The sequence below is a fragment of the Dipodomys spectabilis genome, unplaced genomic scaffold, assembly GCF_019054845.1.
Source record: "Dipodomys spectabilis isolate Male_0828 unplaced genomic scaffold, ASM1905484v1 ptg000112l, whole genome shotgun sequence".
Taxonomy (NCBI): Eukaryota; Metazoa; Chordata; class Mammalia; order Rodentia; family Heteromyidae; genus Dipodomys; species Dipodomys spectabilis.
Genome location: NW_024870789.1, coordinates 1,723,543 through 1,737,720, shown reverse-complemented (window position 1 = coordinate 1,737,720; position 14,178 = coordinate 1,723,543).

Here is a 14,178-nt window from a genome sequence, read left to right as displayed (position 1 = left end):
GTAAAAGGAGAACCTGGCCCCGATGTGTTTGCTGGCCAGGGACTGTCAGTGATGGAGTTCAAGCAGGGCCGTTAGCTTGTTGCAGTGACTACATTTAAAGACACTGTTGCTTTACCTTTTGAGTCTTGCAACCACCCCACATTGGGCCAGCTACACAAGAAGGCAGGCACAGGAGGAATTTTCTTAAAAAGGACAGACAGTTTACTGAATGCAAAGGGAGCAAATGTAGTTATTGGAACAAAAGTTGAAAAAGGACTAGAAAAGAAGAGGGGGGCATGGAGAGACATAGTTTTAGCTAAAAAAACATTAAGCCAGTATGGCTAGCATTGAGAGGGAACCTAGAGTTGGTGTCCCTGTGACCCTGCCCCTGTCCCAACTCTCAAGGGCCCAATCACAAAGGCAGAGAGAATAGAAAAACTTTGTACGTAGATGATTTCCTTCTATTTGCCTGAGTGCTTGCAGAAATTATATAGGTCCCATAAAGTACTGGGGTCCAGTGTCCCATGAAAAGACCACGAGTACTCATTGTAGAATGAATATTGGAGCTCAATTTGATTATGTAAGGTATAAGCTCACGAGGCTTAACATCAGGAAGAAGCTTAAGGGCCTCTAGGTTGTGTAAAAGGCAGCTCAGAGGAGAATCCTGAGGTATTTGGGGTTGGGCCCCTCCCATGGTGAGTGTGCAGAGTTGATGCTAGAGATCCATGGGCATCCCCACTGGGACTCTGGTTAACTAACAGAGGGAGCAGGCAGCAGAGGGGTTGTCACCCACAATTGCTGGGTCCTGAACACAAAGGAAGCAACAAGACGGGTTGGCCCCATGCAATTATTCCATCACTTGGCCTATACCAACCTTCTAGAGGCCTAAGCCTCCGAGGAAGGGCTCAGAACTCAGTACCAGGCTTTCACCCTTGTGAACTCCAATCCCTGACACTGAATGGTCACTCACCCAGAAAAAATGTCAGATTGGTGACTGGTGGATGTAGAAAAAGCACTCAGTCAGGAGGCAATCACCTCAGCGGTCCTGTGGGAGTGCCTGAGTTTGCCACCCTAGATCTGCTCAAATTTCCTGAGGGGAAGAGCAAGGACCACTAGGGGAACTTAGATCTGAGTGTGGCACCAATGGACGCCTCAGTCTGGAAGATCACATGGATACTAAGTCATGTACAGCAAAGTGTGATGTCAGCAAGCTGGCAAGCTGACCCTCTCAGGTGGGGATAACAGTCTGTCTTTGTGTAAGGTTGACTTATAGAATGAGGGGATTGAGGGCAGGGAATTGTCTATGGTCTGGTTTGTGTGAGTTGTGGAGTAGTGAGGTACATGAAGGTGAGGAATTCCATTTATGGTGGGGCAACAATTTATGGCTACAGCTGCAGGATAGAGATAACATACGACTCTGGGAAATGAAGTGAAAGCAACAACCAGGGAAGAACAGCCAATTGTGGTTAGGCCTGGCCTGATCAACTGATTTTGGGGGAGGGGCTGAGGACCTGAGATGGAGGATGTCAAGCCAGAATGGAGGAGGGCATGATAGCAGAAGTACTATCCAGGCATTGCTCATGATTTTTAAATGACTCACACACTACTGGATAAACGTGTGCACACGCACACAACCGCTCTTCATTCTTCTGGACTCTGAAGTTTTTCCTCCAATATTCTAGAGATAGACCCTACTGATTCATTGAACATACTGTTCTCATTCACTTTGAACTTAGTTCCTATTGCAGTAGTATATTGAATTTGTATCTTCCTTTTGGAAAAGCAGGAATTAACCCAGGAGGGTTTTTCTCTGGGTAAAGAACATGTATTTAGGGGGCTGGGAAGGTGGATCAGTGGTAGAGCGCTTGCCTTGCATGCATGAGACCCTGGGTTCGATTCCTCAGCACCACATAAGCAGAAAAAGCTGGAAGTGGGGCTGAGGCTCAAGTGGTAGAATGCTAGTCTACAGCTGAGGAGCTGAAGGACAGTGCCCAGGCCCAGAGTTGAGGCCCCATGACTGATAAAAAAAAGAAAAAGAAAAAATAAAAAAATAAAAAAGAACATGTATTTAACTGCCAAAGTGATGTAGACATGAACTGGACACAGATGAGGCAAGAGTCACAAGGAGTCTCAATAGAAATAAGTGTGTGTGTAGAGATCCCTGTGTTATAGCCATGCAAAGGTAACACTTGATCTGAAACAGAAAATCTGCTCATGTTTCCTTAATGGGTTATTCTACCAATGGCGTTCATACAAATCATTCACAATTGGCAAATCCATTAGATATAAAATAGCATGACTATACTTTATGTTACATAGAAATAAGATCACCTATATACTAACTGCTAAATCACAGAACTCTGAAAGGCTATTGAATGATAGTGACAGATCAGACAGTTGACAGAAATAGATCCTATCTTCTAAAGCTGTAATTCAGAAGAAGGCATCTTTTCTCTGAAGTTGGTCCATTGTCTACAATCCAAGAGGGAATGCCAACAAAATTAAAGAGCAGCAATTACTCTGTATTCATATGGGTGGGATTCCTTTGAGTCCATGCCTCCATTTTCCTTGACATATTGGAAAGCAAGTTCTATTCCATCATGCCTGCAGCCCCAGATGGGTTGAGGACTAGAACAGTTCACTAGGTTCTGCTCACTGGGGTAATTGGATAGCAGTTTTCTGTAACTTTTGTCCTTCAATAAAGGTTGTCTTAAAATGTTTGTGTCAGAGTGAAAAGGGGCAGAAGACAAACCTCAGAAAGGTTAAGTATGCAGCAAATGGTATGAGTAAGTTAAAAATGGAGCTTATGAGTACAGTTGGTATGAAATTAAGTTGGCTATGATATACATAAGGTCAGGATTGGTGCACTGATGTGAAACTATTCTTTTTTAAAAATATGTTTTTTATTGTAAAAATACTGTACAGAGGGGTTACAGTTACATGAACAAGGTTATGAGTACATTTCCTAGCAAGCATTGTTACCTCCCGTTTGTTTTTCCCCTACCATCCCTTCCCTCCCACCTCCACAACTACACTCTCCCCCTCCCCTCCTCCCCCCTTTCCACTTAAATTGTAAAGTTTGTTTTTCAACATAGTATCTTGTACATCTCATTGTTACAATTCTTTATGTCTATCTGTATGGTGGGGAGGAAGGATTGGGACTGTCAAACTGATGGTCCTTCAGGCCCAGTTCAGCCCCCTGAGTCATGAAGAATCAAGTATTTGACTAGGTTATGAAAAGAAGGAGGGACTATAAGAGGCTCTTAGGATAAAAAAGCCCCTAGACCAAGCAAGGAAACGGAGTCAGGAATTTAACCTTCTACCATGAACTAAGGAATGTAATAACCTCTTACTGGGAACTGAGGAATGCAATACATTGTAAAAGTCCCCTGTTTCCAAAAAGTTGATGTTATCATATTACTGGGACTTCATAGCTTGCACCTGCTTGCTATGTTTGCCTTTGTCAGCCTCAAGCGTATCCATGCTCGGGGTCATAGTGTTAGCTCCTGATTCTGTACTGTGTCCCTGGCTGGTCAGCTTCTGCAATACCTCATTCAGCTTGAAACTCTAAACCCGCATTGGTGGACTCATTCTTGGACCTTGCAACCCTTCTAGTACACCAGTTGTTAAAAATCCAACAAGAACTGCACCTACCAAGATCAGAGAACAAAATCTGTCATGCATAACACAACTAGTAAGACATTGACATCAGATCCCATGGTGGAACATCCTTCAGAAAGGAAAACGAACTCCACGTCACTCCAGAGTCTGCAAAGGTAAGTGACAGCTATTTCCTGTGGGCAGTGAAAGGGTCTACTGTGACTGTGTAACACCTGAGCCTGCACAGTAGTCACATAGCTTTTCTCTCCCCAGTCCACAGATACCAGCAGCTCACCAAATAGAAGTTCCAGATATATCTGTCCCTCATTATGCCTATTGGGCTGAAAGACATACCTCACCTGTTTGAATTCTTCGGTGATCTTCCAAGAAGAGTAAAGGAAATATTAAAAAGTAAGACCATTTTGTGTAGAACTGAAGAGAGCAAGCAATGCACATGACACTTACCATAACTCCCAAGGCATTCATCGACAAGGTGAAGCCATGTTTCCCTTGGCTGTACTCTGCATTGTGAAATTCAATAATTTTCATGCCTGCCTCCCATAGTGCTCTCCTCTGTCCCTCTTCATCTTAGGAAAGAGTATAAGTAATAATTGCCTTTTCTATTTAAACCCAGCCCTGTTTACTAAATGGACGTGCCGAAAAAGCTGGAGAGAGACTCCGGCCAGGATGCAGAGCACTTTTGAAAGCTATTCATTATAGTCAGAGAAGAGCAGGATGTCTCCCCATATTGTGCTGCTATGACTAGCATTAGGTTACTGCCTTTCTAAGACCTGGCTACTGGAAGCTACTCTCTTGCTATTTAGTTCCATCAGCAAGAATCTTGTCTCTGACGTCTCTCTGAACACTTTGATGTTACCCCCACTGTGTTATAGCTTTTCCTCTCTTTGTCTTCCACTCCATCCATTACCCATGCAAAGTGGGATGAAAAAATGGAACAGCTGAGGCCATTCCCTAGCAAAGATGACCAGCCACAGAGAAAGATCCATTTTGTAAATCCTAGAAAGGAAAGGAAGCTGGGATCTCATGTGACTCATGCTTTTTAGCAGCCTTCTTTGTCTCATCTGGAAAATTAGGATCACTGTGATGATTGAAATATTCAAACTACTCTTTCAAATATTTATCCAAAGCTTTGTAAAGGTTTAAGGATGTGGCTTGACTTAGACAACGCGAGGAATGCGGTCAAGCTATCAACATGAAGGGTATCCTGCCCAGAGCTCTAGGGGTTGAAGCAAAGTGTGAAAGAATAATGGTTGGTTCAAGTTGTGTCATTCAGACAAAAACCTCAGTAAATGAGATGTCTGATCTCACTATGGACAATGATATTCCCAAAAGTTCATAGACCACCTGACATTTTCTTGACCAATACATATCAGGCAGTAGATAAGTTGTGCCTTAGCATCTCTCCTTCTTGAGTGAAACTATCTGGAATAGCCCTCCCTAGACAAACTGGGAAGACAGCATCCTACATTGCCACAGTTTCATACAACAGCCTCCAATGTCACAACCTGCTGTGCCATTCATGAATACATGGTCATGTACTCAAGCAAATGCAAGTATGAACCCCCAGTACAGGCAGCTGTTCAGGAGCAGTCAGCCTGTGGAGCTCCATGCTCAGATTTGGGTCAGTGCATGTGGAACTCTGGGTAGTGATTGTGCAGGATACACCATCTGTTTCACCATCTGCACATTTTCTTGAGTTGGAGGATGTTATTTGGTGGTAAGAAACAAGAAGGAATGAGCATCACAATGCAGCTTTCAGGAATCCACCTGCCTATCCAACCAGGTTAGACCCTGAGCCTGAATGAACTGCACAATGTGAGATCTGAGTAATCTTTTTTTAAATAAGTCTATTAATATATTTAAGACTCTTGTGTGACATGAGCTTTCTTTTTTTAATTGTGAAAATACCGTAGAGAGGGGTTACAATTACATGGGTAAGATAATGAGTACATTTCTTTGTTTGTTTTTTTGGTCTGGTAGTGGGGCCTGAACTCTGGGCCTGGGCGCTGTCCCTCAGCTCTTCAGCTCAAGGCTAGTGCTCTACCACTTGAGCCACAGTGCCACTTCCAGCTTTTTTTTTCTGCTTATGTGGTGCTGAGGAATCCAACCCAGGGCCTCATGCATGCAAGGCAAGCGCTCTACCACTGAGCCACCTTCCCAGCCCATGAGTACATTTCTTCTTTTTTTTTTTTTTTGCTATTTCTTTTTTTTTTAAATTTAATTTAATTTTATTTGTGAACATACTGTACAGAGGGGTTACAATTACATGGGCAGGATAATGCGTACATTTCTTACCAAGCATTGCAGCCTCCTCCTTTGGTTTACCCTTCACATCCCTTCCCAGCCTCCCCCCTCCCCCCCAATCCCAATCCTTCTCCTTCCCCCCCTTCCCTCCCCCCCCCCCCCCCGCACCGACGTTGTAAAGCTCGCTCTGGACATGTCAACTTGTACTTCTCATTGTTGCAACAGGTCCACCTGTATCCTTAAACAACTGGTTTTTCCCCATCTCCTCCACAAGTTTTACTGACATCAAATATAGTGAAAGCAGGGGTTATACTGTGGGGGAGGGACATACAAAGCAACAAAGAGATAATCTTATAAATGTGTTAGAAACACATGCATGAAAGAAAAAAGCATTAAAATACATATCTAAGGGTTCATTTTCCTGACATCACATTATCTGACCTTTTCTGCTTGACTCATACATATACTAGATATTGCAAATAAGGGAAACCATGGGACCTATGTTTCTTTGGGCCTGGCTTACTTCACTTAATATAATTTTTTCCAAGTTTTTCCATTTCCTAACAAATGGGGCAATGTCATTCTTTCTGATGGAGGCATAGAATTCCATTGTGTATATATACCACATTTTCTTGATCCATTCATCTACTGAGGGGCATCTGGGCTGGTTCCATATCTTAGCTATGGTAAATAATGCTGCAATAAACATTGTTGTGCTGGTAGCTTTAGTGTGGTCTTGTTTGTAAACATTAGGGTAAATGCCCAAAAGTGGGATTGCTGGGTCATAGGGGAGTTCTATGTGAAGTCTTTTGAGGAACCTCCATACTGCTTTCCAAAGTGGTTGAACAAGTTTACATTCCCACCAACAATGAAGTAAGGTTCCTTTCTGTCCACATCCCCTCCAGCATCTGTTGTTGTTAGAGTTCTTGATTTTTGCCATTCTAACTGGGGTGAGGTGATATCTCAATGTTGTTTTGATTTGCATTTCTTTTATGGCTAGGGATGTTGAACATTTCTTCATGTGTCTATTGGCCATCCTTCTTTCTTCTTCAGAGAAGTTTCTCTTTAAGTCTTTCGCCCACTTATTTATTGGGCAGTTGTTTCTTTGAGGATTTGTTGTTGGGGGATTTAATTTTTTGAGTTCCAAGTATATTTTAGATATGAGACCCTTGTCCGTTGTATGGCTAGTAAAGATCTCCCAATCCGTGGGCTTTCTATTGATCTTGCTAGCTATGTCATTTGCCCTGCAGAAGCTCTGCAACTTTATGCAATCCCATTTGTCCAACCTGTCTTTGATTTGTTGTGTTTCCGGGTCTCTATTCAAAAAATTTCGGCCTGAGCCAAGGAGACCTAGGGTTTCTCTTATTCGATCCTGTAATGTTTTCAGAGTGTCTGCTTTGACTTCAAGGTCTTTGATCCATTTGGAGTTGATTCTGGTGCAGGGTGATATATAAGAATCTAGCTTTAGTTTTCTACATGTAGTTAACCAATTTTGCCAGCACCACTTACTGAAGAGGCTGTCTTTCTTCCATTCTATTGCTTTAGCTCCCTTATCGAAGATTAGATGGCTATAGGTCTGTAGGTTCATTTCTGGGTTTTCAATTCTATTCCATTGGTCCTGAGGTCTTTCTTATGCCAATACCAAGCTGTTTTGATTACTATGGCTTTCTAGTAGAGTTTGAAATTTGGTATTGATATTCCTCCAGCAGTGTTCTTTCCGTTGAGGAGCGTTTTTGCTATTCGGGGTCTTTTATTGTTCCCTATGAATTTTTGGATTGCCTCTTCTATTTCCTTGAAGAATGAGGTTGGAATTTTGATAGGTATTGCGTTGAATTTGTAGATAGCCTTGGGAAGTATTGCCATTTTCACGATATTAATCTTTCCAATCCAGGAGCATGGGAGGCTTTGCCATTTTTTTAGTTCTGTGTTGATTTCCTTTTTCAAGATTTTAAAGTTTTCATCATAGAGGTCCTTCACTTCTTTAGTTAAGTTAATTCCTAGGTATTTTATTTTTTGTGGGGCTATTACAAATGGGGTTGCTTTCCTAATTTCAGCCACACTTTTCTCATTGTTGGCATACAGAAAAGCCATTGATTTTGGGGGGTTAATTTTATGCCCTGCTACTTTGCCAAAGTTTTGAATCAGCTTGAGTAATTTGGGAGTGGAGTCTATGGGATTCTTTAAATACAAGATCATGTCATCTGCAAAGAGGGAGAGTTTTATTTCTTCTTTCCCTATTTGGATCCCCTTTATGTCTGCATCTTGTCTTATTGCTGTAGCTAGGCATTCTAATACTAGATTGAAGAGAATTGGAGAGAGTGGGCATCCTTGTCTTGTTCCTGAGTTAAGAGGAAATGGCTTTAGTTTTTCACCATTGAGTATAATGCTGGCTGTAGGTTTGTCATATACAGCCTTTATTGTATTGAGGAATGTTCCATGGATTCCTAATTTTTCCAAAACCTTCATCATGAAGGGGTGTTGGATCTTGTCAAATGCCTTTTCTGCATCTATTGAGATAACCATGTGGTTCTTATTCTTGCTCCCGTTGATGTGATGAATAATATTAATTGATTTGTGTATATTGAACCAGCTTTGCATCCCTGAAATGAATCCTGTTTGATCGTGGTGTATGATTTTTTGGATGAATTGTTGAAGTCAATTGGCCAAAATTTTGTTGAGAAGTTTTGCATCAATATTCATCAAAGAAATGGGTCTATAGTTCTCTTTCTTTGATGAGTCCCTGCCTGGTTTTGGGATGAGGGTTATGATGGCTTCATAGAATGTGTTCGGTAGTGAGCTTTCTCTTTCAATTTCATTGAAGAGTTGGAGGAGTATTGGTGTGAGCTCTGGTTTGAAGGCCTTGTAAAATTCCGCTATAAAACCATCTGGTCCTGGACTTTTCTTAGCTGGGAGGTCTCTTATTGCTGTTTCTATTTCAGTGCTTGATATGGGCCTGTTAAGATAGTTTAACTCATCTTGGTTTAGTTTTGGCATGTCAATATTTGCTAGGAAAAGGTCCATTTCTGTCAAGTTCTCAAACTTATTAGCATAAAGTTTTGAGAAGTATTCCCTTATAATGTTCTGAATCTTGGTTGTTTCTGTTGTGATGTTTCCATTCTCATCTCTGAGTTTATTAATTTGGGTGTCTTCTTTTCTTTTTCTGATAAGATTTGCTAAGGGTGTGTCAATTTTGTTAAGTTTTTCGAAGAACCAACTCTTTGTTTTGTTGATTCTTTCTATAGTTTTTTTGGATTCTAATTCATTTAATTCTGATTTAATTCTGATTATTTCTTTCCATCTACTGGATTGGGGTTTATCTTGCTGCTCTTCTTCAAGGAGGTTTAGATGTGTCATTAAATTGTTAGTTTCAGATCTCTCCAATTTGTTGATGTAAGAGCTCAGAGCTAAAAACTTGCCTCTGAGTACTGCCTTTGCTGTGTCCCAGAGGAGCTGGTAATTTGTGTGTTCATTTTTGTTGAATATCATGAACATTTTAATTTCCTTTCTAATCTCTTCCATGACCCACTCATGATTCAGCAGTGTGTTGTTCAGCCTCCATGTGATGCCGGACTTTCTTTGGTGGCTTTTGGTGTTGAGTTCTAATTTTATTCCCTTGTGGTCAGAGAGGATGCAAGGTATAACTTCAATGTTTCTGAATTTAGACAAGTTTGCTTTGTGGCCTAAAATGTGGTCTATTTTAGAAAACGTTCCATGTGCTGCTGAGAAAAATGTATATTCTGATGCTGCTGGGTGAAATGTTCGGTAGATGTCTGTTAAGTCTAATTGATCTATGCAGCTGTTTAGATCTGCGGTTTCTCTGTTGAGTTTTTGCCGAGTTGATCTATCTAGTAGGGAGAGTGGTGTGTTAAAATCCCCAACAATTAATGTCTTTGGATCTATATGGGATTTGAGGGAAAGTAGTGTTTCTTTGATAAATTTGGGTGCTCCATTGTTTGGCGAATAGATATTTAGAATTGTAATATCCTCCTGAAGGAGAGATCCTTTAATTAGTATGTAGGGACCTTCTTTATCTCTTCTCACGAATTTTAAGTTGAAGTCTATTTTATCTGATATTAGGATTGCAACTCCTGCCTGTTTATGTGGGCCGTTTGCTTGGTAAATTTTGTTCCAGCCTTTAACATTGAAAATGTGTTTGTTGGAAGTGGCACTGTAGCTCAAGTGGTAGAGTGCTCACCTTGAGCTGAAGAGCTGAGGGACAGTGCCCAGGCCCAGAGTTCAAGCCCCATGACCGACCAAAAAAAAAAAAAAAAGAAAATGTGTTTGTTTTTACGGGCAAGATGTATGAGTACATTTCTTTTTTTTTTTTAATTTAATTTAATTTTATTTGAAAACATACTGTACAGAGGGGTTACAATTACATGGGCAGGATAATGCATACATTTCTTACCAAGCATTGCAGCCTCCTCCTTTGTTTACCCTTCACCTCCCTTCCCAGCCTCCCCCCTCTCCCCCACCCAGTCCTACCCCCCTCCCCCTCCCCCACCGACATTGTAAAGCTGGTTTTGACATGACATTTTGTACTTCTCATTGTTGCAACAGGTCCACCTGAATCCTTAAACGACTTGTTTGTCCCCATCTCCTCCACATGTTATACTGACATCAAATATAGTGAAAGCGGGGGTTACACTGTGGGGGAGGGACATACAAAGCAACAGAGAAATAATCTTATAAATGCGTTAGAAACACATGCATGAAAGAAACAAAAACATTAAAATACATATTTAAGGGTTCGTTTTCCTAACATCACATTATCTGACCTTTTCCGCTTGACTCATACCTATACTAGATAGTGCAAATAAGGGAAACCATGGGACCTATGTTTCTTTGGGCCTGGCTTTGAGTACATTTCTTATCTAGCTTTGTAGCCTCTTCCTTTGTCTCCCCTTCCCAACCCTTCGTATCCTCCCCACCAAAGTTTTAAAGTTCATTTTTCGACATAACGACTTGTACATCTCATTGTTGCAATGGGTCCTCCTGTATCCCTGTTTTAACGATTTGTTTTTTCCCTTCCCCTCCACATATACCAACATCATATATAGTGAAAGCAGGGGTTATACCATGGGGGAGGGACATACAAAGCAACAAAGACATAATCTTATAAATATGTTAGAAACAATTGCATGAAAGATCTCTCTCTCTCTCTTTTTTTTTGTCAGTCATGGGGCTTGAGCTCTAGGTTTGAGCTGTCCCTGAGCAATTCAGCTCAGGGCTTATGCTCTGCCACTTGAGCCATAGTGCCACTTCTAGTTTTCTGGTGGTTTTTTTTTTTTTTATTGTGATTAAGTGGTTACATAATTTCCCAGTATTGTGGGATAATGATGCTCATTTAAAGTCACAAACTCATTCTAACTTTCCTGGAGCAAATTATCTATCACGGTCTATAACATATAACAGTGTACACATATACACTATACATGTGATCAGCAGCATGGGGTTATTTAGTAGTGGTTCTACCAGATAAGTGGAAATTCTTTGATTCTTAAGTCCTGTTAATTTTGTCGTATCACCTAACATTTTGAATTTAACATCCACTTATCAGGGAGACCATGTACCGTTTGTCTCTTTGCTCTTGGCTTACCTAGCTCAACATGATTTCTTCTAGCTCCATCTATTTCCCTGCAAATGCCATTATTTTGTCATTTCTAATGGCCGCATAATATTCCATTGTGTATAGATACCACAATTTTTGAATCCATTCATCTGTGGTCGGGCATCTGGGTTGTTTCCATATCCTAGCTATTGTGAACAGTGCTGCAATAAACATGGAGGTGCATGTGTCCTTGTATATTGGTTCCTGTTGTTCAGGGTAGATGCCTAGAAGTGGTATGACTGAGTCATAAGGGAGGTCAATATTTAGCTTTTTGAGGACCCTCCAGACTGCTTTCCAAAGTGGTTGTATAAATGTACATTCCCACCAGCAGTGGGTTCCTCTTTCTCCACATCCCCTCCAGCATTTGTTGTTGGCTGACGTGTGGATGTGGAACATTCTGACTGGGGTAAGGTAGTATCTCAGGGTTTTCTTTATTTGCATTTCCTTCACAACCAGGGATGGTGAACATTTCCTCATGTGTTTCTTTGCCATTTTTATTTCTTCATCTAAGAAGTCTCTCTTTAGTTCCCTTGCCCATTTAGTAATTGGTTTGTTAGGTTTGGGAGGGATTGGTTTCTTGAGTTCCCTGTATATACTGGATATTAACCCCTTGTCGGATATATTGCTGGTAAATATTTTTTCCCAATTAGTTGGTTGTCTTTCTAGCTTGGTTGCGATAGCTTTAGTTGTGCAGAAGCTTTTTATTTTAAGGTAGTCCCATTTGTCCAGTCTCTCTCCAATTTGTTGTGACCCTGGGAACTCTGTTCAGGAAGCTCCTTTTTGTGACTATTAGTTCTAGTGTCTCCCCTACTCTGTCCTGCAGTAGTTTCAGAGATTCAGGTTTGATGTTAAGGTCTTTAATCCATTTTGAGTTGATGTTGGTGCATGGTGATACGCTGGGGTCCACTTTTAGTTTTCTGCATGTGGCTGCCCAGTTTTCCCAGCACCAATGGTTGAAGAGGCTGTGTTTCTTCCATTGAATGTCTTTGGCTCCTTTGTCGAATATCAGCTGGCTGTAGGCCTGTGGATTTCTTTCTGGATCTTCTATTCTATTCCATTCGTCTTCGGGTCTGTTTTTGTGCCAGTACCATGCTGTCTTTGTTATTATAGCTCTATAGTAGAGTTTGAAGTTCAGCATGGATATCCCTCCCATGTTGTCTTTATTCCCTAGAATTATTTTTGCTACTCTAGGTCTTTTGTTGTTCCATATGAATTTTTGGACTGTTTTCTGTATTTCAGTGATGTACGTCATTGGGATTTTAATAGGAATTGCATTGAATTTGTATATTAATTTTGGCAGTATTACCATTTTCACTATATTAAGTCTGCCTATCCAAGAGTATGGGAGGTCTTATGAGTACATTTCTTATCAAGCATTGTCGCCTCCTCCTTTGTTTCCTGGGAATTTTGCATCCCTTCCCATCTCTCTCCCCCCTCCCCTTCCCCCCCCCCCCCCGACAAAATTGTAAAGTTTGTTTTTCGACATAATGTGTTGTACATCTCATTGTTGCAATGGGTCCACCTGTATCCCTATTTAAACAATTTGTTTTTTTTCTTCCCCTCCACAAATTATACCAACATCAACTACAGTGAAAACAGGGGTTATACCGTGCGGGAGGGACATACAATGCAACAAAAAATCATCTTATAAATATGTTATAAACAATCACAAGAAAGAAAATCCATTTGAGTCCTTATCCTGGGGTTCATTTCACCTAACATCAATTTATCTGACCATTTCTGCTTGTCTAGTATGTGTCTGATTTGCATTTCTTTTATGGCTTGGGAGGTTGAGCATTTTTTCATGTGTCTCAATAGACACATCCTTCTTTCCTCTTCAGAGAAGTTTCTCTTTTTCTTATATTTTATTTTATTTTTTGTGCACATACTGTACAGAGGGGTTACAATTACTTGGGCAGGATAATGCGTACATTTCTTATCAAGCATTGCAGCCTCCTCCTTTGTTTACCCTTCACATCCCTTCCCAGCCTCCCCCCCCCACCCCTCCACCCAATCCTCCCCCCTTCCCCCTCCCACCGCACCAACGTTGTAAAGCTCGTTTTCAACATGACAACTTGTACTTCTCATTGTTGCAACAGGTCCACCTGTATCCTTAAACGACTTGTTTTTCCCCATCTCCTCCACAAGTTATACTGACATCAAATATAGTGAAAGCAGGGGTTATACTGTGGGGGAGGGACATACAAAGCAACAAAGAGATAATCTTATAAATGCGTTAGAAACAAATGCATGAAAGAAAAAAAACATTAAAATACATATCTAAGGGTTCATTTTCCTAACATCACATTATATGACCTTTTCCGCTTGACTCATACACATAAGAAGTTTCTCTTTTTTAGCCCACTTATTTATTGGACAGTTGTTCTTTGAGGATTTTTTGTTGGGGGATTTAATTTTAGATATGAGACCCTTGTCCGTTGTATGGCTAGTGAAGATCTTCTCCCAATCCGTGGGCTTTCAATTGATCTTGCTAGCTATGTCCTTTGTCATGAAGAAGCCCTACAGGTTTATGCAATCCCATGTGTCCAACCTTTCTTTGATTTGTTGTGTTTCTGGGTCTCTATTAAGAAAATTTCGGTCTGCGGTCTGTGTCAAGGAGACCTAGAGTTTCTCCTATTCCATCCTGTAATGTTTTCAGAGTGTCTTCTTTGACTCCAAGTTCTTTGATCCATTTGGAGTTGATTCTGGTGCAGGGTGATATA